Genomic DNA, 4,993 nt, shown 5'->3' on the forward strand with positions numbered 1-4,993 from the left:
CTTAGTTTGAACTAGTTGAATTAATATAACTAGTTTATTTTTAGTAAATGTTTAGTTGAACTAGTTGAATTAATATATATATATATAGAACTAGTTTATTTTTAGTAAATGCTTAGTTGAACTAGTTGAATTAATATATAGAACTAGTTTATTTTTAGTATATGCTTAGTTTGAACTAGTTGAATTAATATAACTAGTTTATTTTTAGTAAATGTTTAGTTGAACTAGTTGAATTAATATATATATAGAACTAGTTTATTTTTAGTAAATGCTTTAAACTAATTGAATTAATATAACTAGTTTATTTTAGTAAATGCTTAGTTGAATTAATAGAAGTAGTTGAATTAATTGAATTAGTAAGTGATTAATGTTTCGCCTAATATGAACATAGGAAATGTCGTCTGGCGACGGAAAAAATTTCATTATGTGCGAATACTGTGAAGACCAGCGCGGCCAGTGCGACAGAAATTTCCTTGTTGATGGTAGGCGATTCAGCATCAAGCTAGATGCGACTTTCGAATTCGATACAGTAAGTCACAACGACAAAGTCTGTTTTCGTAATTAAGCATGACTTATATATGCTTCATTTGCCTGACTTATAATTTTTAATTTTCACTATTCTAATAGCGCATCCCGTGCCATGCAAGAATTTTTGTCTTGGATAAGATAGGTTTCAAAGATATGGAAACTATGGAGGTAAAGAGAGCTTACCTGAAAACTGAGCATGGTGGTTATACTTTCAACGTCAAAGTATACAATACACACACGTACACATATTTTGAATGCAAAACTTGGCAAACACTATGCAAGGCTTATGCATTTGAGCCTGGTATGGTTATCACCTTTGATATTCGTCCGGAAGATGATATTGAAGGTAATAGAGACATATGGGTCGATGTGCAGACGCCTCCAGTTCTACCATTATGTGAGTTCTTCTCAATTATATTTTTGTCTTTGATATTGCTTATTCAAAAATAACTGACAACTAATTTCTATTGACAGCTTATCTCCATTCAACCAAACATGTCCGGCGCTTGGTAGACAGGACCTACTACTGTCCCGGAGCTGAACTAAACTGCGAGGAGATAAGTCATTATGTTTCATGGCTTGAGGATCTTCATACTGTCAAGACAAATTTTCTTCCTGCACTTAGAAATGTTAGTACTCAAAAGGTGCGACCAATAGTGATGGTATTGAACTACGGTCACATCTATTTAGGAATGATGGTAAGATATTTACTATTTGTCCTCAGTGCATATTTTGCATACATAATTTTTTTGCTAAACTTTCATTGCTAAGTATATTAATTAAGTACTATACAATGTTTTTCAGCAGGGACTCCCAATGACAGTTGTGCCTCAGGGGATCGAGACTAAAGGTCAGATGTCAATTGTTAGCTTACGGCCAAGATATCCTGCATTGCACATGAATGCATTCAGGATTTCTAGAAGCGATGAATGCTTAATAGTGAAAGATTGGAGGACAATTATTAATGATCGCAGAGAAGTATTAGGGGGCAGCAATGAGAAGCGCAGCCCACGATTAGGAGACAGGTTCATCGGCATGCTCCAGTATGATCAATCAGGAGAGCTATACATGTTCTATGCTATTTTACCAGAGAGAGTAGCTAGCAGGAGTGATTTAGCTAGTTCTTCATGCTGCTCTTAATTAGTACTTGTCCTTTCATGTCCGTGTTCTTCGTTCTGAACTTAAGTGATTTGCTTTTGTGGTGTTATATATATATGAATGCTTATAATATCATGACAATCATGTTGAACTCGGTCGATAATATTTTTGCTTCTGGTACAAGTGAATGTTTCTTCTTTAAGCTAGTAGTGCTGGTGGTGATTAGATAGCTAGTTAATTATTATATCATTTAATGAAAGAAACCACAAATTAGTTTCGGCTGGATGAATCCTACCTAGCTAAGTGATCAAGTATATGCCATATCCATATATATTATATAGTTGATCAAGTACAATATGGATATGGCATATACTCTAGCTAGCTAGCTGTATATAGAGATATCCAATAATGCATCCAGTCGAAACTAATCCGTGGTACTTTCACCTAACGATTTAACAACTCACTATAATGTAAAACAATCACTAAATTAAATTGAAAACACAAAATTAAAGAAAAAATAAAAAAACACCCAAACATTTAGTACTGGTTGGTGTTACCAACCGGTACTAATGCCCTCCACGCAAACGAGCCTGGCTCGTGCCACGTGGTGGCACTTTAGCGCCGGTTCGTGATGAACCGGTACTAAAGGCCGGGGACCTTTAGTACCCACTCTTTAGTGCCGGTTGGCGAACCGACACTAAAGCCCGTTACGAACCGGCACTAAAGGCCGGTTCTGCACTAGTGGAAGTGTCCTCTCTTATATCTTCGTCCTTGGTTTATCAACGCTGCTGCTATGTTCATTTCACCCGCCGATATAACATGCTCATGCATGCGCATCATACATCATCATATATAATAACAAGTCCTATGCATCATCATACAACTTCTACTCGTTATTAATAATAAGTCATACGATCATCATCCTCATAGTCATCGAACCCAACCCTACATAATTGTTCTTAGCACATGATCATTAGTATCAGGTAGGACCTAAACACCCTTAAGGTAAAATAGCATAAAACAATATAGACCCTGACTCTCCATTATGAAGAATGGTGATCATCCTGTCTCCAATTCTTGCCCTTCGCTGCTTGTTGCTTCCAAGAAGCTCCTTACGACTGTCCATACATTTTTTCCATTCTTTGATTGTTATGTCTCCACTTCTTTTAGAAACCCGGTATGGACAGTTGAGATTCGTAGGACGACCTGGTTGTATGTTCAAAACATGAAGGCTACCATGCGTATACATCAGATGAGGCACACAATCATTCGGGATTATCTGTTGAAAAATATAGTAATAACTTCGTAGTTAGCAATGATGTACTAGTTTTAGAAGTGTGCAAAAAGATCACGGATGTCGTAATAGTAAAATAATCTTACCAGGGTATCTCCATGGTAGTTACCGTAGTTCAACACGTGCACTAGTGGCACGTATTAACCATAATGTTAAGGAGTTTGATTGTAGATATTGTAATTCTCAAGATCAGTACAAAATGCGACCAGATGATTTTTCTCCTGATAAGTTAATTCGGAGCCTTCGGTGTAGTAGCTTCTGTCTACTATCTTCCGCACATTCTTTGAAGAATGAAAATAAGCTGTCAATGGAGATAAGTTGTCAACTATTTTGAAATAAACAATATAATTTACTTAATAACTATGTTAAGCTCACATGAGGGAAGAATTGGAGGTGTATCCACAAGGACCCAAATCGAAGGTCTCTCTTGCTCGATTGTAGGATCACCAAGATCCATGGTGACAAGCATACCCTCATCAAGACCATACATCTTGCAAAGTGCTTCCCAATTTTTGCAACCAAAATGGGTTACACTCTGAGCATTGTACAACTTTACTTGAAAATCCACACCATGATGGGTACTTAGGATAATTTTTTTGGTTTCGAAACTTTCATGGTCTTCAAAACCCATCCTCTCCAAGACATAGCGTCTTGCAAAGCATGGGATAAGCTAGTCGAATTGGAAAAGATGAAAAATATTGTCATGATTAAAATAGTTGAAATTATGAGTAATTACGAAAAAAAACTATTGTCATCGGTTGCGTACCGTATGAACATCGAAGGTCTCCTCGAGCTTAATGCTGAAGTGACGATCTTCGTCCAGCTCAGTGAACCTGTCGCAGATACCTCGGTCGTCGTGGCACCAGTCGCACTCCCCCGGGCGGTTTTCGTCGTCCAAGTACGACATTTCCGGCCTATGTTCATAATTCAAATATTAAACTAGATTATTAATCACGGCTTGACTATCGGTGATGTACATAGCTCCTCCTTTCATTCCCGAGTGCATTATTACATCAAATTGTCTAGCACACGGGAATGAAGGAGAACTTATCCAATATGGGCATTCAATAAGCAAAACCAAATCATAAAATAAGCAAAACCAAATCATAAAATAAAGTAGTATTCAAATTAGCATGCATTCAATAATTATAAGCAAAAGTACATCATCTCTTGGTGTCCGTACATCGTCGAATATTATCACTAATATAGCATCACTAATACAGCTAGAACCGTAGCGCCTGGCGGGTATAGACGCGGGCGGTGGACACCCAAAGATAAGGAACCATCACAGGATCATAGCTCCAGTGAGATCCCTGAAGAACCTGCCAGGTATTGTCGAACCTGCCCTCCAATGCAACCATGTAGCGACGGACGTGCTCGTCCTCCTCGCTGACACGGTGACGTACCACCTCCGCGGTGCCCGGAAGCCTCGGCACCGTCACTGGCCCACGCGACCGCCACCAAACAAGGATCGGGTCAACAATGGGCTATCTCCTCACCAACCTACATCCCCCGGAAGGTAGCACCTCCCAATACCAGCCCGGCGGAGCCCACTCCCGAACATGGCTCTGATCAAGCAAGCCTCCACCGCCGAGTCGACGACGACGAGGATGCGGGATAGGCATCGCCGACGTCGATGCGGGAACTACTTCTATATATAGTTAAATAAAGTAGTTTTATTAATTAAATCAACTAGCTAGTTCAACTACTAAACACTTACTATAAATAAATAAAGTAGTACTTACTAAAAACAAACTACTTCTATATATAGTAAAATAAAGTAGTTTATTAAATCAACTAGCTAGTTCAACTATATATGAAGCACTTACTATAAATAAAATAAAGTAGTACTTACTAAAAATAAACTAGTATTTTTCTAACTAATTATATTAAACACTTTCTCTTCTTATTTTTTTCATTTTTCTAAATACGTATTATGAACAAAAAAATCATTAAAATTCTATAAACAAAATTACAACAGAAAAAAATCATAAAGATTCTATGAACAGAAAAAAATCATAAAAATTTGACATATTCAATCTTTGCATATATATGATAAAAAATCTATGAACT

The sequence above is a fragment of the Triticum dicoccoides genome, chromosome 3B (genome assembly GCF_002162155.2).
Source record: "Triticum dicoccoides isolate Atlit2015 ecotype Zavitan chromosome 3B, WEW_v2.0, whole genome shotgun sequence".
In the NCBI taxonomy this organism is placed as follows: Eukaryota; Viridiplantae; Streptophyta; class Magnoliopsida; order Poales; family Poaceae; genus Triticum; species Triticum dicoccoides.